Genomic DNA, 12625 nt, shown 5'->3' with positions numbered 1-12625 from the left:
ACTCTCAAGTTGATCTGCCACATCACCTCATAAAACATTTATTGGTCTGGAGTCTAGCAGTAGTGAATTCAGGTCACTAAGATCCTTTAGTAGTACACCACATACTCAGAACTGATTTTCTTTTTTTAAAAAACTCTCACTTTCCATCTTGGAGTCAACACTGTGTATTGGTTCCAAGGCAGAAGAGTGGTATGGGCTAGGCAATGGGGGTTAAGTGACTTGCCCAGGGTCACACATCTGAGGTTAGATTTGAACCCAGGACCTCCTGTCTCTAGGCCTAGCAGAACTGATTTTCTTAACCTACTGGAAGGTACAGCTTCTAGAGGAGTAACTGCTCCATAAGGTTCTAGGAACTCTTAACAAATAAATCATGAGCCCCCACCAGGTTCTTTCCCCTGGACAATCAGCCAATAGTGAGAGTTCTTTAGAAAAGATACATGGGAATAACCAGATGGCTCAGTGAATTGAGAGTCAGGCCTAGAGATGCAAGGTCCTGGGTTCAAATATGGCCTCAAACACTTCCTAGCTATGTGATCCTGGGCCACACTGCCTAACCCTTACTGTTCTTCTGCCTTAGAAAGGATACTTAGTATTGATTCTAAGATGGAAGATATGAGTTAAAAAAAAAAAGAGATACCAAAAGACAGCACAACAGTAGTTACAAAGCACAGCTCCCCATCTTGGTATGAACTGTTGCATAAATACACAAAGGCTCCTCAGAAGGGAGAGTGGAGTATGTACTTAAATTACCATGGTAGTGAAGCATCCAAGTATGAGACCCACATGGCTAAAGCAAATAAACAATTCTATAGCCTGAGATCATATTAGTGTTTTGTTATTGTTGACGACGACGACAACGATGATGATGTTTTGGTCATCATAACCCATTGGTTGATTAAACAGGAAATTCTTTCAATTCTGAGATCTTTTCTTTATCATGTCTCTTTCATCAGATATTTGTGATATTGTTGTTTTGAAAGATTAGTGTAAGATTTTACATACATCCTCATTAAATATTATTTTATTTAATTTCACCAAATGCTCTACTGGGATTCTCATAACCATTTAATGTGGAAGATTTTCCTCCTGTTTGTATTTTTGTTTGATGAACGTACCATTTACTCATTTTTCTAAATTACTGATAAATATGTTAAATGGCAAAAAAAATAATAAGGGAAGATTTCCAGGACACTCTACTGGAGACTCCCTTCCAAGCTGACGTTGAATGAGCAATGACTAGTCTTCCTTGAAATCTTGCACTGATATATATGAAGTATATGAGATCCAACCCAGGGGTAGCCAGCTCTACTAAAACAAAATATAGCAAGGAACAGTTCTTAATCATTGAAGCATATCTCAGTTTATTCTTGACAATGAACAAAGACGAAAAGATCTAGGGCACAATGGAACTGAGGGGAATAGAAGTTGGTTGAATGGTGAGACATAACTTGCTTTGATAAGAATGAGGAAATGTACTTTGGGTAATTTGATCTCAAAACACAAGATCTTGAAATCTTAGTAGAATGGCATAGTCTGCAATTATTCACAGTCAGAACTGGCAAAGTGAAAGGTCACTGTTTAAACTCTTTTCTGAACTGTGATCATTAGTCCTTGTAAAATAAAGGGAAGGCAAAACCAAGTCTTTTCTCTTCCTACCATCTGACTTTGTGACCAGGCACAACTTCTTAATGGCAAGGGGAGTCAAGAATAGGTTATTTTCCTGGATGTAGAGATCTTGGGAATATTACTAAGATAAGGATGCTAAGAAGGATGAAATGCCATTTCTGCAAATATATCCTGGACTTTTCTTTCAAGTAGAAAGCACTGGAAGCCCTCAGCAGATATAGTAATAGTCATCACTCTTGGCCCTGGTACTAGGGCAGAGAACAAGCAGGAAAGTTCTTTGGGGATGTGATGGATTCATCCCTTAATTAGAACCACTTTGCTATCACCTTTGCTTCTTCCTTTTCTTGATTTCCAATATCCAATTAGTCTCCAGGGCTTGTCAATTAAATTCCATTCATTGCTTCCTTTTTTTTTCCATATCCACCCAATGGGTACAGGTCCTTGTAATAAACTGTAGAAACCATTTCAATAGTTCTTTTATAGATCTTTCTGACTCCGCTCTCCCCATCCCCAATTCATCAGTCACATTCCTTCAAGATGGGTATACCTTTCGCAGAGATTTGACCATATCACTCAACCCCTTCAATTCTTTGGTGCAGTCAATTGTCCATCTAAAGAAAGTAAATTTCTTTAGCCTGGAATTTAGGGCCCTGCACAATCGATCCCTGCCTTGCCCCCTCTAGACCAAAGCCCTTTGAGCCTACATCCTAGGCGTAAGCAGAAGAATCTTAGCAAGGGAAATATATACACAGATACGGAGAATAGAAAGGAAATTATAGGGTCGATCAAATAAGGTGATATAGACCAATGGGATACCATACAAATAATGCATAAGTCCTCTGCTTCCCAAGAAAATAAAAAGCAAAGGAGGGGAGTAGGCACCTCATCCCCCACAGGAACATTGACAGAGGAATGCTTTGGGTCAAAAGGAGCAGTGCATTACTGTATTTCATACCTTAGGATGGGGGCATCCAGTGTTTGAATTCAGAAAACCAGAGCAATGGGATGACCCACATTTTCTCTTTTATGGGGATAAGTTAAAAAGACACATCGAATGAATCTAATATAACAAATAAGCTGACTTTTAAAAAATAATTAACACTAATGATCATAATCTCAAACTTCTCATCTCCTGAACAGAAGTAAGATGTTTATCTGAAGTAAATCTATCTACACCCCTCGATGTACCAACCTAAAGCAAGTTCAACTACATGCCACACAACAGGCTCTATTAGAGATAAAGAAAAGCCACCACCATCCTTTGGCCATTCCCTAGTGTTTAGTTGGGGTGTATGTGTTTATGGAGAGCTAGCACCTCTGGTGTGAGGACCTTCTGAGCCTTTTCAAGCCTACTTATCTACCCTGGCTCTCAACCCTTCACCTGTGGCTTTAAGAAGCTATAACAAGAGCAGTGACCAAACTCCAGTAAACATTCTTGACAGATGGGCTAAACTAGGATGAGGGTAACTGATGAGCCAGTTGGTGATTGGTGGGAGGGATGTTAACCCCTAGTATGAGAAGACTTCCCCCAGTGGAATGGGCAGACGTAAACAACTTGTTCCAACAGCCATGAAGGTTGCTGAAGCAGGCACAAATGGAGTTCTTAGAGCTTGATTGGATATGGAAGACTCTAAGGTCATCACCCATTGCATACTGGGCCATCACCAGTCATCCAGACTTTTGTCTTGCTACTGAACTTGGATGACTGGAAGACAGAATGAGATTAACAGCTTTGTCTCACTTAAATCCAATTCATACATCAGTCTAGACATTATCCCATGATGTCACTGGACTTCTTGGAAAATGAAGGACAAATAAACAACAAAAATAGTGTTAGGTCACTATCAATTCAGATCAAATCCTCTTGCATCTAAGAGCAGTATCCAGTTAGCTAAGGGAGAGGGAAGACACTTGTGGCTTCTTCTGTATTCTCTGAACCCTTCTTTCACATAACAGTATCCCCAGATGGGAGACAATGAAGTATTTCTATAGTAGTTAAGAACTCTAAGATGGGATTTTTGTCTTATGGTTTATGTATTTTCTCTTCTATAAAATCTAAGCCATTAAAAATGTGTTATCTTAAGGGGGCAGCTGGGTAGCTCAGTGGATTGAGAGCCAGGTCTAGAGATGGGAGGTCGTGGGTTCAAATCTGGCCTCAGACATTTCCCACTTGTGTGACCCTGGGCAAGTCACTTAACCCTTATTGCCTAGCCCTTACTGCTCTTCTGCCTGGAAACCAATACACAGTATTGATTTTAAGAAGGAAGATAAGGGTTTAAAAATATATATGTATATCTTAAGAGTGAAGGAAGTATCTTAATCATTCTTTCCCGATTTCCTAAGATCTTAGATTTTGAGCTGAAAGGTACCTGAGGAGCTATTAAGTCCCATCCCTCATTTTACAAATGAGAAACCAAGTTCCATAGTGATGATGACCTAGGATCATGGGATGACATGGTTGCTGATTATAAAATGAAAAGAATCCTAGAAACCATCAAGTAGACCTAAAATCTCATTTTCTAGGTGAATTAACCAAGAACCAGAGAGATTAAGTGGCTTAGAATCATAGGTTGCTAAAACTACAGACTTAGATCTGGAAGAGATCTTAGGGGTCATCAAGTCCAATTCCCTCATTCCAGAGCTTAATTGACTTGTTCAGGCCTATCCAGGCAGTGACCAACAGCAGAATTTGATTCAAACCCAGGGCCTGACTCCAGAGTCACTGCTTCTTAATCAAAGTTGTTTTTGCCCAGTTTTGATCCTGGCACCTTTTCATTTGTTCCATGAATATAATAATCACTATTCGGAAAACAACTGAGAGTGGTTGGACTCGTTCTGTTAGGCTCCAGAATGTAGAACTTGGAACAATGACAGGCAGAGATAGATTTGAGCCTGATGTCAAGAAGAAACGAGCAAACCAATCAATCTCTCCAGTAATGAGCAGCTCCAACCTTCAGGCAGCAATTTTGTCATCCTTGGGGTCCGGAGAACCATCTCTCTTGGGGAGGATACATTTTTTCAGTCATTCTTCAAACAAAGAGCTTCAAAGGCAAAGATCACAGACAAAAGATGCATCCAGAGGAAAAGAGTGGAGTGGGGTCCCTTCCTGTCATTTGTTAAGGTGCCAATCAATTGATCAAGGAACAATTCTTCAGTATCTACAATGCGCCATTCCATAGTCCGAGCCATCACTATTTTCTTCCTTCATTTTCCCACTGCCTTTATATAGATTTGGCTTGTTGGATGTGGGACTAAGCAAGCTAATTCACAAAGGACCAGAGATGTGCGCATAACGTATGCTCTCTTGGGCACATGGTGACCAATGGGTTGATCATCAGGATGGAAACACAGAGCTACGTCTGCATTATTGAATAGGAAACATTATGTTTTCAGAAGAACCAACCATTTTATCCAAATTTGTCACCACAGCTGCTAGGAGGAGCTGGAGCTATGGGGGCCATTCTGATTTTCGGGGATACAGGAAGTTGTCCAGGGAGATTCCATCAATCAGAAGAGGTAACAGGGAAGCAAGCCTTTGTCTAGGAATTTGCTCCAATCTCTCTCTGGAGGTCTGGAGAATGGCTATAGATAACCACTGGAAGGTTTTCGAGGCATTTTCTTGGATTTGGGTTGACCTGGTTGGTTCAGGCTGTGCACCTTAGAGACATCCTTTGGTGTTGGAATTATCAAGAGGATTAAAATGCAGTTTGACTCCTTTTTGAGAAGACTCTTGAGGGAGGAAAGGAGGGACAAAGACAAGTTAGCTGCAGAGCCCTCAGCAATCTCACCAGGGTCAAGGCCATGCACATGTGTAGCCTCCCTGAAGGAGAGCAATTTGAAACAATCTCCAAAGCATAGGCTTGAGCTAGGAAAGACCTTAAATAATAACTTGTGATTTTGTTTCATTCTGAGGTAATGGGTAGATATTGAAGTTTCTTGAGCAGGAGAGAGTGACTGTGCTTTAGGAAGATTACTTGGGCAGTTATGTAGAAAGTTTGGAAATTAGAAGTCCAAATTAGGAAGCTCTTTCAAGAGCAGGTGAGAGATGAAGGCTTTAACTCTATTGGGGGCCATGTGATTAGAAAAGAGGGGGAGAGATGTAGCAGATATGAACATAGACTTGGGAAGTTTTACTCACTGATTGGATGTGGGCAATGAGGAATAGAAAAGGAAGGATGCCTACAACCAGCATCATCAAGGAACATTTATTCAATGCCTAGATGTGGTTATAGAAAAAGATAAAGAGCCATGGGAGAGCAAGATGGGAGAGTAGAAGACAGAAGGAATGACAGTTAGCTGCATAGGCACCTGGTAGTACCAGAGAAGCTAGGGAGGATGGGATCAAGGAACTAGTGAAGCCAGAGCCTGAAGCAATGGCAAAGACTAGGGGAGAAAAGAGGCCTCCCTCATGATGCCCAACTGCTGTTTTCTTGGTAGAGTAGGAGGATGTGAGGGTGGTGGGAGTGCATGAGATCCTAGGATCTCATTTGTTTTTCAGGCTCCCATATCATGCTGTTGACACATATGGAACTTAGAGTCCACTAAAACCCACATCTTTTCTTTCCTTCTTTCCCTCCTTCCCTCCCTTCTTCCCTCCCACTCTTCCCTCCTTCCAAGGAACTGTCATCCATCTTTCATCCTCTTCTGATTTTTTTGAACACAAGCTTAAAACGTTCTATTTGCCTTCCTTAATCTGGGCTTGTTTGATTCCTTCAGCCCTTCATTGTGGACTGTGTGTTGAGAACTCTCTGACTGGTGACTCATCCATCCATCAGCCTGTGACTTATCTGCTTGTTTTCATTTTACTACAGGTTTGAGAAGTCCATCCTCTCTTCCTTCATCCACATCATCTCCATCAATCATGAAACAATCATTTATTAAATTCTCATTGTGTCAGTTATAGCGCTAAAAACCCAAACCCAAACCAACCAACCGACCAAAAAAAACCCAGTCCTTGCCCTTCAGGAACTTCCAATCTAATGATTCAGATAGCTTATAAATTAGTGTGGGTGAGAGTGTGTATTCCATAGAACAGAGAGAAGGTAACCCTAAAAAGGAAGAGCCTGGGAAAGGCCTCCTGAAAGTGGCAGCATTTGTAGATGATTATAGGCTAAGAAGAGTAGTGATCAATAAGGGCCATGTGATAAAAATGTATATTATATGAACATATATAATTTCTCTCCCTCTCCCACACACACACTCACACACACACACATACACAGAGGCCAAACTGGATAACCAAAAGTGAATTGTCTGGGCATGATCTGAGCCAAGACAAAATGATTGAAACAATAAAATTAAATCAAGGCTAATGAGCACCAACCAGATAGACCCCCGGGTACATGTACAATTTGAGGGTTCTTGGAAGGGAGCTGATTCCTCTTTCCTTCTCCCCCTCCTCCATCCCCTCCAATTTATGGCCGATTATAAACAAAGTGAAAGTATAAAGAATAAAACCCGACAGAGAGACAGCAAAAGGAAGCAGCTCTGGGGGTTGGATTCAGGGTGAAAAGCAAGGCCAAATGCAGTGGTTGCCTAGGCCATGGCCAGCCCTAAGGCGGGGGAGCAGTAAACAGCCGCTGGGCAGAAGGACCAATGGATGCTCCTCTTGCCAGGCAGTCATACAACAGTTGCAACATAATTAACACTTTTCCTGAATGCAAATGACTCCTTCTTAAAATGTATAAAATGGAGGAAACGAATTACCCTAATTATACCTTATTAGACCCCATTAATCCTCATTAGAACCCTATTATTCTCTTTTAAGTGGGTTAATGAAAAAGAAATGCTGGTCAGCTCCGTGAAATCCAATGGCATCAGAGCTGGTGCATTTTCTTATCATCCGACTCAGAATAATTGTCTTCTCTCCAAGCCAGGCTGGGGCTCGGTCAGTGGGCCAGTCGTTGGCCTTTGGAGGCTTCCATGCGCCCTCCTAGGGAGTTTCAGGAGAGCCGCAGGCTCTGAGGGCTAAACCTGAGGCCGGAAGAGGATGCTCTGTTGATGCCTGGAGCTCCGTTTGTTTACATCCTGGGATGATGGCTGCCATCCGGTTAATTCTATTGACTGTATTTCTCTTGCCAGAACGTTACTTGTCCTTTCCCTCTGCTAGTACAATGGGAGCTCCTTGGTGCCTAATGAGTGCCGATGGACTCATGTTGGGTCCGAAAGAGCCCGGAAACAGCGCTGATGGAGAGCGGGTGGTGCCGGACTTGGAGTGTCTAATGGCGGCCATATTGCTTGTGTTTTGTGAGGGAGGGGAGGAGAGGAGAGAATTGGGGGCTCAACTTGGTAAAGATGTTCTTCCTGCCGTGGGGAACTATTTAATGCAATTAAACCTAGTGCCGGCATCTGCATGAAGGCGGGCATCTGAGTCTTTCTCTTTGCAGTCTACACACACAGATTTATAGATGTACATTTGTCCGTACAGATACATAAGTGTATTTTGTAAAATGCTACGTGGGAGGAGCCTCCCTTCTATGGAGGAAAACAAGGTGTGGAAGGTGGGACGTGGAGGGACCCCGTGGCGGCCACTGGACTAGTGGAAGTATTTCTCTCTCTGAATCGGAATCCTCTCTACCTTGGCTTCACTGACCCTCTCGCTGGTGGGAAACAATGGGCAGTGCAGGGGAATCTGGAATCCGGACACAGGGCCAATCTGACTCTCATGACTTGGACCAACCATTTCAGCTCTCTGGGCCTCAGTTTCCCCCCGTGTAAGATGGGGCTGTGTGTGTTTGAGATAGGCTTGCTAAGCTTCTTTCTGGTTCTAAATCCATAAAGCGGAGCCATTTTTCCAACAGTAGATTCATCATTATTTTTTCATTTTATTATTAGGGCCTTTTGTGAATGGGGTGGGAGGCCTGGAATGCTGCTTCCAGGAGGGGAAGGACACACATCCTCCTGCCTTCCATCCTTCCAGGGCTCATGGCAGGGAACAGCATATGTCTCTGCTCTGTTCTTCTTCCTATCCATGGTTCTGGGCAAGTCCCTTCCATTGGGAATCATCTGAGCGAACCTCAGTTTCTGGAGCAGCACAAGGAAGGGTCCCACCCACCTCTCCTGGGGGTTTTTTGTCCCGAAGTCCCGCCTCTGTAGGGTGGTGAGCCAGTGCCCTGAGGAGGGGGAGGGGAGCTTAGGAGGGGGTGGGCTCCAGGAAGGCCCCATCTCAGAAGGTGAGGTGGGGGAAATGTGGCTGCTATTCTTGGGTGAAATAAGCCGAGGGCCCCCAAAGTGCAGGACTTGGGGCTGAGAGGGAAGAGTTAGAAGGCTGTCGGGAATAAAGGGCTGCCGGGTCTGCCCATCCTGGACCGATGACTACCCCCACTTGACTAACTTGGAAAGTGAGGCCCGGCAGAGGGGGACTTGCCCAAGGTCTCACTGAGAGCCAGAGCTCCCATTTCTTTTCTTGGTAAGCGTTTTCGTGTTTCTAAGAACTGAGTCACTTCAAACTTTCCAGCCATTTGGCTGGTGGCCAAACGTCCTGGAGCTTCTCAGGGGCCCGTGGCCCGGCAGGCCCGGCCTTGGCTAGTCTTATTTTTCTGCTCCTTCCACGCCCAGGAAAAGGAGCTGGGCTCAGGGGGGACCTCAAGCATCGAGGAAGGAGGGCCGAGCTCCAGCCTACCCCACTGGGGGGGGGGGGAGCAGGAGAGGAGGGGAGGGAAAGGGCCCGGGGACGTTGGGGCCCAGGCCAGGGCAGGAGCAGAAGGTTCAGGGACGCAGGAGCCGGGCCTGCAGGGTGGCTCATGATGGCAACTTTAACCGACTTCCTCCAGCACAGCCGGCTTCCTCTCCCTCTCTGCTGGAAGGCAGGCTCGCAGGCCGCTGCCTCCGTCTCCTCCTCCTCCTCTCCTGTAGTCTGGGCCAGCGCCTTCCTCTTCCTCCCTTCTCCACTCCCTCTTTTCCCTTCCTCCTCTCCCTCAGAGGGAGCTCAGGGCCAGCCTCCCTGCCTCCAGAGGAGGCCGCAGGGCTGCAGCTGGGCCAGCCCCAGCCGCCCCCTTCCCCGGCCCCCGGGGCTCAGGGCACCCTCCTGGCCCGGCCCTTACAAGGACAAATCTGCGGAGGGAAGGAAAGTCCGGAATTCGGGGCCTGACGTCAGCCCCAGCGCTGCGGGCACTCGGAGCCCGGGAGACTGGGGGAGGGGGTGGGGAGGGGATGGGATGGGATGGGATGGGATGGGATGGGGAGGGGGGGAAGGAAGGAAGGAAGGAAGGAAGGAGGGGAAAAGGCACCAACCAGCGGCGGCTCCGGCTCGCCTCGCCTGCCCAAGTTTCACTTTTTCGCTGGGGTTCGCTCCCTGGCCTTGGGTGAGGCGCGCCGGGACTAAGTAGCTTTAATAGAGCGGCCGGAGGCCGGCGTGCGCGGCAAGGTAAGGGCAGGCTGGGGCCAGGCTGCACGACCAGGGCACGGGGCGGAGGGAGGAAAGGGCCACGGCGGCCGGGGCGCCGCTCCTGCCCGAGCCGTAAGTGCCAGGGGACTGGGACACGGCCGTGGGCAGCGAGCGGTGCCCTCTGGAAGGCCGGCAGCCTGCAGGGTTGGGGACAATGCGCGGGGGGGTGGGTGGGGGGGTGGGGGGAGGAAGGGGGAGCCCTGGGTGCCGCCCGGGCACCACCCCCTCCTCCGATCCCCTCCCCCTCCTCCTCCTTCTCTTCCTCCTCCTCCTCCTCCTCCAAGCGCTGCCGCCGCGGTCGCTCGGGCCGCTCCTCCCCGGCGAGGTATTGTTGCCAACCCTCCGTCCCCCTCCCCTCCTTCGGGCAGCTGGGCAGCGCCACCAGCGCCTCCGGGGTGCCCGGGCCGGGCGGCACGGCTCTGGAGGTCGCCCCGGTCCGGGCCCCGGGGTGGCTGGCGGCCGGGGGAGGAGGGTGGCTGCATTCCGGGAAGTTCACTTCAGGGCCTGAGTGAGCTGGGGAGGGCCCTTCCCTACCCCCCCCCCCGTACCCCCCTCCCCCGCGCTCTCCTCTGGGGGCTGCTTGGTGGGGGCCTCAGTGGGCGGGGCAGCTCCCGGGCTCAGGCTTCCTCCCGGGGTGGGGGAGGGGGCGGGGCAGGACCCAGCCCATGCCCCCGGGCTAAGGGCCTTTTGGGCGCTCCCGCCTCGCCCAAAGTTAGCCGGAAGAGGCCGGTCTTTGGACCTGGGTTCAAATCCAAAGCCTGCCCCAGCCTCCCGTGCCACCTTGGGCTAGGTCCCTTCTTTCTTGCCCTCCTTTCGTTGTCTGTAAAACAGGGGCTGCGTCGGGCTAGGCAATAGCTAAGGGGGCTTCGGGGGCCCAAAGAGCTTCCCAGAATTCCCCTCCTCCCGGGGCTGCGTCCTCTGGCCAGTGCTTGTGCTCTTCCCCTTAATAAAACGAATTCACACTAAGCTGTGAGTGACTCCATGTGTTCTGTCCTCCGTAACCTTTGCCCTTTAACCCTAGCCTCCCCGAGGGCACTGCGGACCTGGGAGTGGTCTGAGTCTACCCTGGGGTCACCACGTGATTTCACTGATTCATTCATTCATTCATTCATTCATTCATTGCCCCAAGGCCCCAGACTCCCATCTCTCCCCTGTGTACCCAGAAGCCTTTGCGGGTGCAGAGGGAGCCCCTGACAGCCCAGCTGGTACCTGGGATGGGTGACTTGGCCCCGGGTCCCTCACGGGGTCCTCTTTGGGGCCTGGTTTGGGCCTGGAAAAGAGGGCTGTCCTTGGATGGACCCAAAGCCCCCCCCCATGTAGACAGCATCTCCTCTGGGGAAATCGAGGCAGAAGGGATGTGGCCCCTCCTGAGCCTGAGCTTGTGAGTCTAGGGGAGCCTCCACAAATGGGACTGAAATAAAATCCCAGAGGGCCAGAGGAGAGGGCTCTCAGCATGGGGTACAGGCCATGGTCCCCCTTGTGACTGGGGGTGCCGACCCCCTGGAGAAGGGGGATCCCCCAGATAGAGAGATGAGCAGAGTAAAGTCTAGAAGGAACCAGGAGCCAGTTTGGCCCACGGGAGGCTGTGGAGATGTAGGGGGGGGGTGCAGGCTAAAGGGGGGCCCCCTTGGGAAGCCACTCTTGCATCCTGGATGGACCGGCTTCTCGCTGCCATTTTTTCTGCCTTGCTGGGAGAGGGGATCAGCTTGGCCCTGCGGTGATTGCACTCTGGGCGGGGCAGCTCAGAGCCAAACAGAAACATGGCGGTGGGGGGCGGGGGGGGGGGGGGTGAGCGGGGAGAAGTATGGAGAAGCCGGAGTCTGGCCGCCCAGACCCCTGACTCACGTGGGGATAGCTGGCAGGCCTTGAATGCCGAGCAGAGGGGAGGAGAAAGGGGCCAGCGCCGTGGAATAGGATGCTCCACGGTTTGGCTCTGAACAGGCACCTGAGAGAATCCTGGGAGCAGGGCTGTGGGAGATGAGCTGGCGGGGCAGAGCGCGTCCGGGCGGCAGAAGGACAGGCGGCCTTGCAGGGTTGGGCAGCGGGCGGAGGTTCCCGAGGCCCGAAGGACTTAGATGAGGGTCACCATTCAGGACGACTGGCCCGCAGTGGAGGGCAGGAGGCCCGGGGAGGGAAGCGGAGGCTGCGGCTGCAGTCCGAGGGGGCTGCGGGCAGTCCAGTAATCACTATGTTTGCGTGTGATTTGTGTGGCAGGCTTCACTTTCTCATTCGTTTTGCTGAGGTAGAAGTTGTTTTCCATTCCCTGAGCAAATGGGTCTAAAGAAAGGGAGGTCGGGTCCTGTGGAATGATGATAGTCAGAGTCATAATAATGATTAGAAGAGCACCAGAGCCAGAACTCGAACGAGGAGCCCCTCACACAGTCCTGCTCTTCTTGCTCTCTGAGCAGGTGTCTCCGTCCTGGGCCTCAGTTTCCCCACGTGTGACAGACTAGAGGGCCTCGATGAGCCACTGTCTTCTACTCTAGGGGGCTTCCTCCCGCTGGAAGACAGTCTTGGGGTGAGCAGTGCTGCCAGCTGAAGGCAGGGAGGCCGACCCGGGGAAAGGGACTCCCCCTTGGCCGTCACGGGGTGGAAATAGAAGTTAAACTTGGG

The 12625-nt window shown here is 49.3% G+C and overlaps 1 protein-coding gene across 3 annotated transcripts in view; it reads left to right on the top strand.

Moving 5' to 3' along the window:
- Window positions 1-9789: 9789 nt before the first annotated feature.
- LPP (LIM domain containing preferred translocation partner in lipoma) overlaps window positions 9790-12625 on the top strand; it is a 470195-nt gene continuing 467359 nt past the window's right edge. Inside the window, exon 1 of one of the 3 annotated variants that reach the window (XM_056808011.1) lies at window positions 9790-9991. The gene's annotated coding sequence lies outside the window, so the exon portion shown is untranslated. Of the gene's footprint in view, window positions 9992-10247; window positions 10338-12625 lie in introns of those variants that run through there. The other 2 variants (XR_008914153.1, XM_056808012.1) reach the window with 2 other exon arrangements.

This window comes from Monodelphis domestica, chromosome 8 (assembly GCF_027887165.1).
Source record: "Monodelphis domestica isolate mMonDom1 chromosome 8, mMonDom1.pri, whole genome shotgun sequence".
NCBI lineage: Eukaryota > Metazoa > Chordata > Mammalia > Didelphimorphia > Didelphidae > Monodelphis > Monodelphis domestica.
Note: the sequence above shows the minus strand (reverse complement) of the source record. Positions and strands in the feature narration are given on the sequence as shown.